At 31.2% G+C, this 16,363-nt stretch overlaps 1 protein-coding gene and 1 long non-coding RNA gene across 2 annotated transcripts in view; both read right to left on the bottom strand.

Moving 5' to 3' along the window:
• Positions 1–16,363, bottom strand: part of LOC114327466 (uncharacterized) — a 713,641-nt gene that overhangs the window by 231,327 nt on the left and 465,951 nt on the right. The window lies entirely within an intron of this gene.
• LOC126883510 (uncharacterized) lies at positions 12,720–15,282 on the bottom strand. Its single transcript, XR_007697677.1, has 3 exons — positions 14,936–15,282; positions 14,683–14,877; positions 12,720–12,902 (listed from the first exon to the last, which is right to left on the bottom strand). It is a non-coding gene; the product is annotated as an uncharacterized LOC126883510 (long non-coding RNA).

Genomic DNA, 16,363 nt, shown 5'->3' with positions numbered 1-16,363 from the left:
ACCCCCAGGGCAAAAGCACACATCGTCACCATATCACTTTTTTTCTTTAACATTAGCTATGCGTACGCCAGATTTCATGTCAATCCAAGTCGCTCTTTAAAATTTACAGCAAAAACCGTGAAAGAATGTACTAAACCATTCATCATTATTACTCAATATTACAATATTATTATTAATCATTACACCATTAATCGTAATTCGGATAAGCCATTGAATCAAATATTTATACAGCTCGACAGGTTATCAGGAAGGCTAGCAAAACTCAAAAATAATATAACGCAGCAACAGAGTCAATTTTAATTCAAAGAAGATCAAAGAAAATTTTTTTACAATAAAGAAAACAACAAACAATATTAATTCGTCAGTATCTCGAAAAATTAGCGTTATTTTGGGGATTTATAAAGTCGATGTTAAAAGTTGGACTATTTGTTTTCTATAAAAATTTTTTATCTAAACCATTCCAGAAAACTTTTTTTTACTCTATATTTTCATAAGAATGTAATTAAAAAGCTAAATTTCAAAAAATATCTTCACTCAACTTTTGCAACTAAACTTTGCAATTCACGAATCTGCACGTTGTACTTTAAAAAATTCATAACTTTTAACAGAATAAGAATAAAAGCTTGAAACAGTTACCATTGTCTTTAGAGAAGTTTTTAGAGAATATATACTGTATAAACTTAAGAAAAAAATATTAAAATGAAACAGAGGTGTAGCGAGTTAAACTCAAAAAAGTGATTTCTTTTTTTTTTATTTTTAGGACAAAATTGCGATTTTGACAATATTTCCCCACCTAAAAATCTAAAATAAATCTCATTTTCGTTTTCGGCAACGTCAAAAATTTAAAGTAGGACCAAAATTAGCCATTCACCACTCACGATCATAATCTCGAAAAATAAGTGGTATTATGGGGATTTCTAATGTCGATATTAATAGTTGCAATATTTTTTCTCTATAAAACATTTTGATTTAAAACTTTCCAGAAAACGTTTTGGTACTTTTCGTTTTAACATATATGTAATTAAAAAGCTAAATTACGTCGCTCAACTTTCTAATTCACAAATCTGCACCTTTTACTTCAAAAAATTCATAACTTTTTATTTTAATAAGACTGAAAGATTGAAACAAGTCCCATTGTCTTCAGAAAGTTAAGAAATATATATATACTATAAAAATAAAAAAAAAATATATTAAACTGGAACAGAGTTGTAGCGAGTAAAACGCAAAACAACGTGATTTCATTTTTTTTTTCATTTTTAGGGAAAAATTGCGATTATGACAATGTTTTTCACATAAAATTCAAAATAAACCTCATTATCGTTTTCAGTACCGTCAAAAACATAAAGTATTACCAAAATTAGCCATTCACCACATCTTGGTCAGTATCACGAGAAAGAAGCTTTTTTTGGGGGGAGTGCCACTGGTCTATAAAGTCACATAACTTTTTTTCTATTATACAGTATGGTTGCAAATGAAAGGAATAATTTCGTTATTTTATAAACTGGGACTTAAAGGAAAAATCCCGAAACAGGTCGATTTTTATTTTTAAATTATGATATGTGGGCATATATCATACGAGTGACGTCATCCATATGGGCGTGTTGACGTAATCGATGATTTTTTAAATGAGAATAGCTTATTTGAAAGGTTATTGAATTCTCTATTCAGTAATAACCGAATTATGTACTTATACAAGGCGCCCAAAAAACGTTTTTCAATTAAATTGACAAAAAAAAGAAGAATGTATGTAATTTATTTAATTCAAAATACATTATACTGTTGTCAGAAAACAGAAAAATTGTTTATTTAAAAATAAACATTTATTTACGCTTAAATTCAATGTTCAAGCCAGCTCCCGCCAGCTACCTGCTTCATGGAAGTTTGAACATTTAATTTAAGCGAAAGACAATGCTCGTTTGTCAAATAAACATTTTTTCTGATTTCTGACAGCAGTAAAATGTATTTTAAATTAAATGTATATCACATTCATTATTCTTTTTTGTCAATTAATTTAAATCAAAAAAATTATTTTGGCCACCTTGTATAAATAATTATGTTAAAGTTTATATTACTGAATAGCGAATTGAATAACCTTTCAAATGAGCTCCCACACGACCCCTATTCCCATTTAAAAAAATCATCGATTGCGTCATCACGCTTAGAGGTATGACGTCACTAATATGATATACAGGGTAGTTCATCTCATTCGCCTCGGTCTCTGCAGGGAAAACCACTTGATATTTAAAAAAAATTCATCACACAAATATACAGGGCGTTTAATACTACAATCAAAAACTATAATCAAAAAATAATGTGAATTATACAGGGTACTCCAAAAAAGAGTGGTATATCAAAGTTATATTTCTTCTTATGGAATGCCATATATCTGATAAAATTACTGAATTGACCTTAAAAAATAAGCTATACTTTCATGAGGGTTCCCTATACCTAAATACAGGGTGTTTTGAATTATTTCGATTTTTATGAAAATGTAAGGTTTTAGAAAAAAATAAACATCTACGAATTTAAGAATCAGTAACAAATTATTTCTTGAATACTAATAATAGACTATTTAGCATACTTAAACAGATGCTTACTGCAACAAAATTTCTTACAGGGTGGTTAACAAATTCAAGCTGTAATAACTTACTTAATTTAAATAGAACACTCTGTATCTTACTAGTCTATCAGGTAGAAAATTTACTTACCTTTCAATTTATAATAGGGTTTCCTATATCTATCTTTTTACAGGGCGGTCAAAATATTAGATTGTTCTATTAACAAATTCAAGTGTAATAACTTACTTATTTTAAATGGAACACCCTGTATCTTACTGGTCTATCGCGTAGAAAATTTAGTTAGCTTTTTTTTTGAAAATATAATTTAAATATCTTCCAGAATACGGCATCTCATATAGGGTATGCAGTTTAATATAAACATATTATTCATGTCACATGTAGGCCAAAATCAACTAAAATAATATAACACTCTGTGTGATTACATGATATCAATGGAAATTTTATTAATGCCAGTATCTTGTCTAAGTATATTGCCGGTGTTGGAGATGTGTTGTTCACAACCACGACATAGGTACTTATTTCTAATTTTTAAAGCTTACAAATTGGGAAATCTTTAAATATTTAAAAAATGAAGGGAGATAGGTATAGGAAACCCTAATAAGAATTACAAGCTAAATAAATTTTCTACGCGATATACTAGTAAGATACAGGATGTTCCCTTTAAAATAAGTAAGTTAATTACAGCTTGAATTTGTTAACAGAACAATCTAATATTTCGAATACCCTGTAAAAAGATAGGTATAGGAAACCCTAATACAAATTGAAAGCTAAGAAAATGTTCTACGCGATAAACTAGTAAAATACAGGGTGTTCTATTTATAATAAGTAAGTTATTACAGCTTGAATTTGTTAATAGAACAATCTCATATTTTTACCACCCTGTAAGAAACTGTGTTACAATAAGCATCTGTTTAAGTATGCTAAATAGTCTATTATTAAGATCCAAGAAAGAATTTGTTACTGATTCTTAAATTCGTAGATATTTATGTTTTTCTAAAACCTTACATTTTTATAAGAATCGAAATAAATCAAAACAACCTGTATTTAGGTATAGGGAACCCCTATAAAAGTATAGCTTATTTTTTAAGGTAAATTCAATAATGCCATCAGATATAGGGCATTTCATAAGAAAAAATATAACTTTGATATACCACTGTTTTTTGTAGCACCCTGTATAATTCACATTATTTTTAAATTGTAGTATGGAAGGCCCTGTATATTTCTGTGAAGAATTTTTTTTTAAATATTAAGTGCTTTTCCGTACAGACACCGAGGCGAATAAGATGAACCACCCTGTATATGCCAATAAGTCACAATTTAAAAATAAAAATCGACCTGTTTTTGTATTTTTCCTTAAAATCGCCAGCTTACGACATAACGAATTTATTCCTTTCATTTGCACCACACTGTATATTTTAACTTTAAATCTTCCAGAAAACTTCTTCATGACTAACGTTTTAATGCTGTGTTGGTTAAAATTAAAAAATACAGAGCTTGTCACTCAACTTTTTAAGTAAATATGAAACTAACGAAATCTGATGACATATTGTTTAAAAACTAACAACTCCTCTTTTAATTTGTTTAAACATTTTGGACAAATTTCATTGTTATCTAAATACTTTAAATATGATATAGTTCAAAAGAAAATATTTACAGCAATCAAAGATACAGCGAGTTAAAGTTAAAATATCATCAAAATTGATTTTTTGCATCATTGTTTAAAGTATGTTCCACCATATCTACATAAAAATAAACTTCATATTCGGTTTCAGCGGTCTGTAAAATATAAAGAATGACCAAAATTTGCCATTCATGGTCGCTTTTTCGATTTCTAAGTCTCAAATTAGGGGTGGGCCGCTCACCTATAATATTCGTTCAGTGTATAATTAATTTAAGCTTCATTGTTTGTTTGCTAGAATTTTATAGGCAGTGTTTAATAAAGTTATTGCTCTGTAATTCTCGCACAACGTAATAATAAGAGTTATTAATTTATCCAATAAAACGTAACCTTTCTAGTGCATAATGTATTATATACTAAATAATAAACGGTTTGGGCTTTAAAGCAAATAGAGCAGTTTGTTTGTCGGTTTAATTGTACGCAAATACCAGTATAAACAACTATAATCGTAAAATATTAGCCACACTCGCTTGATTCCTCTTGATGTGGAAATTTCACTAATTTTCTTTGATCTCTCTAAAGGATAGTCTACTCGACTTTGTCTACTGAAAATATCTCTTCATCTTAATGTTTTGTTAGAAAAAAAAAACAGGTACGAAACAAACCGATAGTACAACTTAGATATTTAAAAAAAAATTGAAATATATCTGACCGACTGAAATATTTAATACTAAATTAATAAGAAGTTATTATATCCTTTTATAAGTATTTCACGAAAAAATTCATTATTAAATGACAATGGAAATTAAAAACTAAATTTTAGCGTACTAGTCTAATAGGACTTTGCAATCCCGATATATTTTTAGCAACTGATTATGAATTTTGATGGTGGATTTCGATCCGTGTGGTCAAAAATTGAATAAATAATTTAATTGTATATCTGGTAAACTAATAGAGATAAAAAATGTTTTTAAATAAAATTTTTTGTTTAAAAAAACACAGAAAAACAAAGCAAATGGCTTTTACTAAACATTAATCAAATTATTAAAACTCTCAATATTGTAAAATTATTGCAATATGGTTGCAACATATTATTTTTCGAAGCTTCTTCGATCAAAACTCGGTTTCTTCGCATAAAAGCTTAATTCACAAAAAAAAAAAATTCACTTAATTCCTCACGTCGTAAACATTTTCGAAGTGCGTGAAATGAGATAAGGACATAAGAAAACTCCAAATGCAACAACTTAGATTAAGGATTTAAATCCGGTGGTTGAGCAGGACAAGGTTCCGTACTTACCCTACAAATCCAACTTACTTACTCCGTGGCGTAATATTATCCGGTCATATTACCCGTATGCACGACAATGGTGAATATAAAATTCTTAATTGTATGCCAAAAAATGCGCAAAATTTCAGGAGCTTTTTTATTTACGACGTTTTTCATTTGTTAAATTTGCAATTTTTAAAGATTTTTAATTTTGCAGCTTAGGATATTCATTTTAGAGAAAAACTTTTGAATAGAAAATTGTAGTGAATTAAAAAACCTACAATTTGAGCTATAAGTTTAATTTTGTTAATACATTATTGCAAAACAGCCTGCGAAAAGTCCAAAATAGCCGTTTTTGCAATTGCATTTTTTATTGTAAAAATAACTTTTATTTATTTTTTAAGGCTTTAAAATGAAGATTTTCAATACCAAACATAAAAAAATTTATAGAGCCCGATTGGTAAACTTGTTGCTTAGATATTATAACTTGTTTTTCCCAAGGGGTCAAATGTCGAAGGATATAACTTCTTGAAAAAAAAAATCGTAGAGAATTAATCCAAGATCCACTTTTCTTCTAAAGACTTATATTTTCATATTATGATATAAATAAATGAGTAAAACATTTTTCAACCTCTTATTTCCGGTTTGAAAATAAGGGGGCAAATTTCGTTATAAACACTTAGAACTGAAGCCGCCCCTGTACATCCTATGAGTTTCTAACTTGCAGATTATTGTGGCTGAAGACAAATTAAAGATTTAAAACAAAATAAAAATTTTCTACGACCAACTGAAGCCGAGATAATTGTTTTTGTTTTCTTAAATCGTAGTGACTTTATTTATATCAATTAAGGAATTACTTCACTGTCATTGACTAAAGAAAAACCTATATTATCTTAAAATAGAAATTATTTTGGTAGGTTCCTGACATTGGTAATATATATCACGTTGTAAACCGCTGCGAAATTTATCAGTTTTTAAATGATAAAAACACAGTCTAAAATTATTTTGCTAGTTCCTCCACATAGTTATAGTGGAAACACCATGTAAACCTTGCAAACCTGACGTGAGTACCAAAAACCACACTATATTATAATTGTATTAATAATAATACATATAACCAATAAAATATCCAAAAAATATAAATACGACCAGTTTTGGGCCAAGATTCACACCGGTTTTTGAACCGGCCACAGGGCCGGCCTTGCAACGTCTCCGAAATTAATCAATCATGAATTCGAATAACACCATGAACAGTACCCACACTTCATCTCACATCTCATATTCCAGTATAGTTAACACGTTTAAATAACCAACAAAAGACGAAGCTATGGTTCTTTCTAGTATTGAAGGAACCAAAGTTCATCATAGCCGTAGGTTCAATAGTTGGTCCACGTCACGTATCTTTCGCTTCCATAATAGCCAACAATAGAATATCTTTCTTCTAAAAATATGGTTGATTTATTGCTGCACTCCCACAAATATGTCAATATAAATGAAACTCAAGTAGAAATAAGAAAACATCACTCCAGCTCAAAGACTGATAATATCAAACGCTGGTCCTACTGTTCCAACCACGTTAATGGAAGAAGAACTACGTAAAATGGGTACAAATGCCGTCTCTAAAATGACTTTTCTTAGGGAAGGAATGCCTGAAAGCGAACACAGCCATGCCTTGAGTTTTAGAAGGCAAACGTTTATCACACCTTTAGAAAATATGTCCATTCCCGATTCTTTCATGATCTCTCATGATAATACCACTTACAGATTATACCTTTCTATAGAAGGATTCAACTGTTCAAAATGCAAGACTATTGGTCACCAGGAAACAGAATGCTCTGAAAATGCTAATACAACCACTTCTAATCCAACCACTTCTAATACAACCAATCCTGACCCAACCAATTCTAATCCAACCACTTCTAATGTTCTGCCAGAAACCTGCCAAAACACAAAATCTACAACAAATATATCTTATAACCAAACAGAACAAAAATATTCTGACAAAGCCTTAGTATCCACCTCTAACGAACACCCAGCAACTTCCCAAAATATATTAACTACAGTACAGGTCTCTAATAACCAATTAGAACCTACCATGGAAACTGACGACATGTCAAGATCTATAAGTAATACAAATGAATCAAACACTTTAAAAATCCCAACATCATTAACTTCTAAAAATATCAGTAATCCTACTCCATTAGAAATAACACAACCTCCAATTATTCCAAACGTCAACAAACAACTAAAAAGGCTCATCTCATCTTCGCCAGAAATTATCGAAAATACCACACAGACCGATTCACAGATCTTCACTTCTCCTGTAGCAAGGAAGTCAAAGAAAAAGACAAAAACGTCAAAAAGAAATTCTCGCGAAGAACTTTTACTTTCTCTAGAGACAATTAAAGGCAAAATTGCAAATAGATCACCACCATTTGTCCTTAACTACGACGAAATATGTGACTTTCTGGAAAACACACTAAACGCGAAACATCCTGAAATAACTTCAAAAGATTATTCGAACGAAACAGCCGAACTCATTCAGATCCTTAATTTTCTTCACGATTATACCCACAATTCAAAGTTAAAAAATAATATAACTCGATTAAGAAAGAAACTAAGCCCCAATAATTTCTCTTCCACAGAAGAGGCCGATGAAACACATTCTCAGGCAGAACTCGAAAATGTCTAAACTCTTTATATTACAGTGGAATATTAATGGGTTCTATACCCATTTAGAACAATTAAAACTTCTAATAAATGAAACATGCCCTAAGATCTTATGTCTTCAAGAAACTCATTTTAAGCAATCCAATATTAATCTTCGAAACTACCAATGTTTTCCAAAAAACAGAATAGCACAACAGGCAAGTGGCGGAGTAGCCATCTTTGTAAGAACAGACCTAGAAGCTAAGCCAATCACATTAAGTACTAATCTCGAAGCTGTAGCAGTTAGTATTACATACCTAAAACATATTAACATATGCAACATTTATTTACCACACCCTAGTGAATTAGATCTACAAGAACTAAATAACCTTATTAAATAAATTCCACATCCAAAAATAATTTTAGGGGATACGAACTGTCATCATCCTGCATGGGTAAGCTCTAAAATAGACAGATACGGTAATTTAATGAAACATCTCATCGACTCTTCTGATCTGCTATTACTTAATACAGGAAACTCTACAAGATTTAACTCTTATAACGGCTCATTTTCCACCATAGATTTATCACTATGCAGTCAATCCTTATCAACGTTTCTCATCTGGAATACTTTAAAATCTTTATATGACAGTGATCACTTTCCTATCTGTATCTCATCAAATGAAATTCAATCGCCTAATTTTCAAATCTATCAATCCTGGAAATTAAAGACTGCAAATTGGTCGTCTTATCAAGTTGACATTCAAAAGAAAATTAAAAACTACTATATAAGTAATGACATAAACTCTAATATTTCGTCCTTAAACCACATAATTACAGAAGCAGCTCTAAAAAATATAGTCAAGTCAAGTCAAATTTATTCATCACATGCGACATTATACAAAGTTGTACATGTATGAGACAAGTCAAAGTTACAGACATATATAATGTACATATTAAAAGTATATAAATTAATAAATACGACAAAACATACTTAAAAGTTATTTGTAGAATATGGCTCTAGCTCACAAATGTATTGATGTACACACCTCCGAAAGTTTGGCTGATGTAAATTCATTCGTATATCTATTGGCAATTTGTTAAAGAAACTTATGTCTGCATAATGTGTGCTACCTTCCAACAAAACAGAACGATGCTGTGGAAGCATAAAGTGATTGTCTCTGAATCTTGTTGAATAAATATGGTTAAATTGAAATTTATAGGTAAAGCGAAGCTCTGCAAAAGACCACCAGTACCTTGGTGGAACTATGAAGTAGCACAAGCTCTATATTCTAGTAAACATGCTTTTAATAAATTTAAAAAACACAGAACTAATGAAAATTTACTCAATTTCAAAAATATCAAAGCAAGAGCAAAATATCTTATTAAAAAGCAAAAGAGATACCTGGAGAGAATACGTATCTTCCATCAATCCTTCAACGCCCTCCGAAGTTATTTGGACAAAAATTCGCAAACTAAAAGGCTCAAATTCTTTTAGACATATAAACACATTAACACACAATAACAAATTAATTAGCTGCAAAAATACAATTGCAGAAGTTTTAGCTGATGTCTATCAACAAAATTCTAGCGATAAAATTATTTCTTACGAATCTCTAACGTACAAAAAAAACATAGAAGCTTCTACAATCCCTATAAATAACTCCTCCGACAGCCCCTTAAATGCCCCTATAACTCTTTAAGAGTTAGAATTTTCCCTATCAAATCTAAAAAACACATCTGCAGGACCAGATGATATTCTACCAGTCTTTATAAAAAACCTACCCCTCGAAGCCAAATTAATTCTGTTAGATTTATTTAATACCTCTTTCGTAAAGCACGAATTCCCAGATCTCTGGTCTCAAGCAATAATCATTCCTATTATTAAGCCTAACAAACCAAAAGACAACCCTACCTCTTACCGACCTATCTCTCTTATATGTTGCATGTGCAAGATCCTTGAAAAAATATTAAACCTCCGCCTCATTTGGTACTTAGAAAAGAACAATGTCAGTCAAGAACAGTGTTAGTTATCATATTCGAGTGTCAAGATGGCGGCTGACGAATTAATATACAAAGAACTAGATCGTCTTAAGAAATCTGAATTATTGGAAATAATTATTCACAAAAAGGTTCCCGAAGGAATAAAAATTAGTGAAAGTGTCAAAAATGTTTTGGAGACCAGTGGATCTTCTTGTTCTGATGGTTCCGATGTGAAACTGTGCAATAGTGATTTGAGGTTAGAACTCACTCAACTACAGTGCAAGTTAAAGTGTGCCGAGATTGAGATTACTTACTTAAAATCGTTAAATACAGAGCTAGTAAAAGGTAATGAACGTCAAGATTTAATTATTTCTTTATTAAAAACGAATTCAAATAAAAATATTGAACATAAACGGACTACGTCCAACGTTGCCAATCCTACTAATGGGGGACCTAAACCACCTGCAGTGGGACACAAGAATCTACAGGTCGAGCAAGTCTCGTAAATTTCACGATTGCGAGCCACGCTTCACGCAACCGTGTTTGCGTACTTGTGTTTCGAGTTGCGTGGTCGTGCAGAGTTATATTTACCAATTCGCGCAATCGTACTTGAGACGCTGTGTCAGGTGAGGTGTTTGAAAATTTGTGTAACTTGATTGCTTGATTCTGTGGTGTGAAGGTGGTTAAACTTTTGTTTTATTTTTTTTGTTTTGTTTGTTTTTGTTGTAGCGAATATATCGCAGAAAGTTTTTAGATGAAGTAATTGTATGATGAAGATAACACAGAAAATACAAGAGGGCAGCATACTTTGCAAAACAACTGTTACAATTTGAAATCAACAATTTGTTAAGTTGTTGTCTTGCAGGTAAAAAAAGTGACTTTTTAAAAAATTATATCTTGGAAACTAAAAATTATTTTTATTTATAATTGAAACATGTAAAAGTATAGTACCTACTCTCAAAAAAATTTCAGCCAAAAATATTCATTTTTATAGAGTTGACTGCAATTTTTCGACAACAGCCCTTTTTTGCCGTGAGCAGCATAACAAGTCCAGTCTCATCTGAAATCAAAGTTTCTTGTAGTTTATACCTCTGGCTAGTGAATGAACAAAGGATTTTTTATTAGATGAGGTCATTTTTGTTTTATAAAAAAAAACTACTTTAAAAATGAGAAAAATTGGGGTCAAAAATGTGTTTAAACTTATGTAAAATCTTCAAATTTCATTTTTTTTTTAATTCCTTCGTTCATATTCTAGCCAGAGGTATAAACTACAAGAAACTTTTTGATTTCAGATGAGACTGGACTTAGTTATGCTGCCAACGCAAAAAAACTTAAACTCTACAAAAATGAATATTTTTGGCTGAAACTTTTTTTGAGACTACCTTAAGTACTATACTTTTACATGTTCCAATTATAAATAAAAATAAATTTTAGTTTTCGAGATATAATTTTTTTAAAAAGTCACTTTTTTTACCCACAAGACCCCTTAAAAAAATGTTTGGAAGAATATGTTTGATGGCCAAGATGCATACATATATTTAGAAGGAAAGTTCCTGATTTCTGTAGTATAATACATAATACCGAAGAGGAAGTAGCCCTAAGCGCCGGACTCCACTTGAGATTTGTAGTTGTGAAGATTGAACACATTCTTTCAAATAGAAGTCAATCCATGATTATTTAGTCACAAATGGATTGACTTGTATTTGAAACAATGTGTTCAATCTTCCTGATTACAAATCGCAAGTGGAGTGCGGCGGTAATAACACCAAAATATTCCATATAGGTCCATAGAAGGTACACAGACATTGAAAAATTCCTGGAATATCCCCGAAAACATGTTCCCTGAACGTGAACATCCCAGGAAAATCCTGTGTCAGCATTTTAAACATTACCTGAATGTCTTATTGGAACATTCCATGAATGTCCACGAATGTTCTCTGGACATTCAAAATATATTTTGTAGACATTCCCTGGATATACCAGAAATACAGTGATGAGCGCTCTAATAACCGGCAAAATAGCACAAAAGATGTATTAAGTAGTGAAATAAAAAGACATGAAACTAGTCGAGCTGGGAAATTTAGCGATATTAACTTATACATTTAGATTGTATTGATTGTGTACCACCTTCAGACGTACCAGACGAGTTTGGAAACTACCACTGTCACAGTGACAGTTTTAGTTGACATACTCCTCCGATATGTGTAAAGGTGGGATCAATATAACGTAAATTTAAAGGTTAATTTCGCTAAATTTCCCAGCTCGACTAGTTTCATTTCTTTTTATCTCACAACTAAATATTTTGCCGGTTATTAGGGCACTCATCACTGTACATCCTTGCTGATGTGACAATACCTCCTATCTGTCTTTTCATGAGTTTTGTATGAGAGATGGAAAAACATGTTTTAAGGTCACCTCCTGTGTTCATATGTAAGTTTTGACTTGTTTTGTAGTTCATAGATAGTTTAATTTACTACAAAACAAGTCAAAAAATATCATATGAAAACAGGAGGTGACCCTAAGACAAGTTTTTAGTCTCTCTTACAAAACTCATGAAAAAACAGATAGGATGTATTATTACATCACTGACGATATGTGGCCATACCAAATAATACATCCTTGATAAATATAAACATTTTTATTGAACAAAATCTTTTCATACATTTTTTTAATGCAATTTACTGATATTCCTAAATATTTCAAAAAAATGTGTCACATTTGCTTTGTAAACCTTTCTTTTGCCTTTCGTAGCCACGTATTCCGTTTCCTTCCTGGTTTTTTTGTAGACCACTTCTCTCAGCTGGTTCTAAAAAAAATAAAATAAATGGTAATTTTTCTATCCTTTACAATTAACAATCAGAAGAAATATTATTTACAGATAATGATATGTATAATAATAATAGGTTTGTTCTAGCATCAGTTTGAAACCATCAGCGAATAGTGGACCAGCGCGAGTAGAGGGGATCGCACTGGTGACTGTATTATGTTCTTTTACTGACCAACTGTTTGCTGATGGTTTTTGACTAGTTTGACTGTTTGCTAGAAGAAACCTAATAATAATGAATATTTTGTATTTTGACAATGACATCTGATGTGGAAGTCAAAACATTAATAAAATTATTTTTTCAAGTTAACTTTCACATGCGCGTCTTAAAATTTAATACTTATATCATAAATAACTATTAAAACTATCTTAAGAGGAAACAGTATAGATCAACAGGTAGCGAAAATGTGTTCCAAGATTGCGGCTGTAATTTTGAATATTTTTTCAAGATATTTGGCACACATATTCGTAATATAATAAAGAATGGCGGTACAGAGCCCAATTTGAAAAATATATTAATATGTGGAAATTACTCTGTAATTAAATACAATATAAAAAAAACGAGCTTGTACCGCCATTAAGAAGAACAAAAAAATACACTTTTTTCAAATACAACTTTTTTATCCGATTTTGTGTTATTTTGGAACTACTAAAATTTTTTATTTCATTAGTAGTTCCAAAATTACACAAAATCTAGGCATCGGATAAAAAAGTTTATTTGAAGAAAGTGTATTTTTTTGTTCTTCTTAATGGCGGTACAGGCTCATTTTTTAAATATTGTATAATTACAGAGTAATTTCCACATATTAATATATTTTTCAAATTGGGCTCTGTACCGCCATTCTTTATTATTTTACGAATACGTGTGCCAAATGCCTCGAAAAAATATTCAAAATTACAGTGACAATCTTGGAACACGTTTTGGCTACCTGTTTATCGCTACTGTATTACCTTAAAACATTGTAATTTGCTAAACCAGTATATTTTACTCTACTACTACTCTACTAGCTACCTCATTTTCCACTGTTTCTAAAGACTTGTTTACATGGGTAGAGTTTTGAGGAGAGTAGAGTAGTGGTAGTACTCTACCAAAAATGGCTTGATACCATTCACATGAGGAGAGTACAAGTATAGTACTGATGCTAGTATAGTGAAACCGATTTTTGTATTTTTAAACACTCTTGATTATAAGTGCACCTTAAATTCTTAATTTTTTGCTTAAGCTTGTTTACTCCAAAGCCCCCTTTGCCATTCTTTCGACGATTTCATCCTCCGCAGCTTGCTGCAAACTTTTATTTCTGTAGTATACACTACCTAAATTCCATAAACACTGGTATTCGCCGTATTATAGCTCTACAAGTTTTAAAGTTTCATCTTCGGTGAACTTCATTTTCACTATTTACACAAAACACAATTCCAGCCAGAATGACAGCGCCCCCATGTACTCTCCTACCTACTCTATTCTGCCATAATTGAGCGTGTTCCATGGGTAGAGTGTGCAGCCGAGTAGACATTTTGGCAGTAGTGGTGGTCATAGAGTAGTTACTTTGCCATAGGTTGCTAGTCACTCTACTTTAACTCCAACTATACACTCTACCAGCTATTCTACTGTGCTGAGGATTTTTACAGGTAGAGTTACTCTACTCTATCAAGTACTTGCATCATTACTCTACCCGTGTAAACAAGTCTTAAATCTACTGAATGAAAATCTACTTAATCTTAATCTACTCTTAATGAAAAATGTCTAAAATCATTTACCCACCTAGTATTATTGTAGAATTTAAGACAGTCCAGTGCCTTATAAATAATTTCAATATGAATATTTTTCCCTTTAATTCTCCTTTGATACCACTCCATTTTAGATTTTGGGGAACTTATTTCATTGTGTTTATAGACCATATTTATTGAAGGAACCCAATCTGGAGATTGTTATTATCGATTAAGTCGGCTGGTTTTCCTATAAGATTAAAATGTTAACATCTTCAAAAATCGTTACTGTTGTAATTGTAACTTACCAGATATAAAATGATTACAGCAGACAGGACAGGAAAATTTTCATTTCGCTAGTAAAACCTGTACATTGTATTGCATTTAACCATTGTTGTCTCTCAGATACCTTATTTAGTTCAGTTTAAAAGTGAACTTTATCTTGACTTTATCACATTTCACACTTCAAAACACAACACCAATGAAGCATATTATCTTTCTAAATTAATACTTCCAGAGAAAATGTTAAATTAATCTTTGTACAACACAAAATTACAAAGAAATACAACTAAAATTATCTAAAACTCATTAAGAACAGATAGAATAAGATTTATCTTTTACACCCAGTAGCCATATTGAGATATTGATTTAATTTTGAAAACGATTATATTGAAATTTGGTAAATATAACTCCGTACGACCACGCAACTCGAAACACAAGTACGCAAACACGGTTGCGTGAAGCGTGGCTCGCAATCGTGAAATTTACGAGACTTGCTCGACCTGTAGATTCTTGTCAGTGGGACTCTATAACTTTTATAGCGAAAGCGTAAGCAAGTCGTAGCGAAGCGTAGCAAAGCAACGGTTCAGTTCGAATCGTACTCTGTATTGTGTGGCTTCGCTTCGCTATACTATCGCAATACTCTACGAACTGGACCGAATTGAAACGAACGATTGGGTAAAAATTAACGGCAACACAGCACGTCGTCTCAAGATTTTAGAGTTCTGTAATAATTGTCTTGTTCTATGCCATAGATAAACTCCGTCCTGTGGAAATGTGATGTGATTCTACATATTTGACAGATTTAACTAACCTATAATTCCAAAAAAGCATAAGGTAAACAAAAACAAGTGTTTATTGTTGAAATTAAATAAAATGTTGCCTATAAATTTAATAATTTTCGACGAACAAGAACGTAGGGATCAGTTACGGCTGCTTCGTGAAGAAGGTAGATTTTTAAGGGATAGAAGTGATTATTTTGGTTTGCCGGATTTACGATTCATAGAGTTGTTTAGATTAAATAAAGATTTATTCCATTACCTTTTTAATGAATTGCAACCGTTGATGGATAACATTATACAGGGTGTAACAAAAATACAGGTCATAAATTTAATCACATATTCTGGGACCAAAAATAGTTCGATTGAACCTACTTACCTTAGTACAAATGTGCACATAAAAAAAGTTACAGCCCTTTGAAGTTACAAAATGAAAATCGATTTTTTCCAATATATCGAAAACTATTAGAGATCTTTTATTGAAAATAGATATGTGGCATTCTTATGGTAGTAGTATCTTAAGAAAAAATTATAGTGAAATTTGGACACCCCATAAATATTTTATGGGGGTTTTGTTCCTTTAAACCCCCCCAAACTTTTGTGTACGTTCCAATTTAATTATTATTGTAGTACCATTAGTTAAACACAATATTTTAAAAACTTTTTTGCCTCTAAGTA

Source organism: Diabrotica virgifera, chromosome 4 (genome assembly GCF_917563875.1).
Source record: "Diabrotica virgifera virgifera chromosome 4, PGI_DIABVI_V3a".
NCBI classification, from domain to species: Eukaryota; Metazoa; Arthropoda; class Insecta; order Coleoptera; family Chrysomelidae; genus Diabrotica; species Diabrotica virgifera.
The sequence above is the reverse complement of the archived record's forward strand: the minus strand, read 5'-3'. Positions and strand labels throughout refer to the sequence as shown.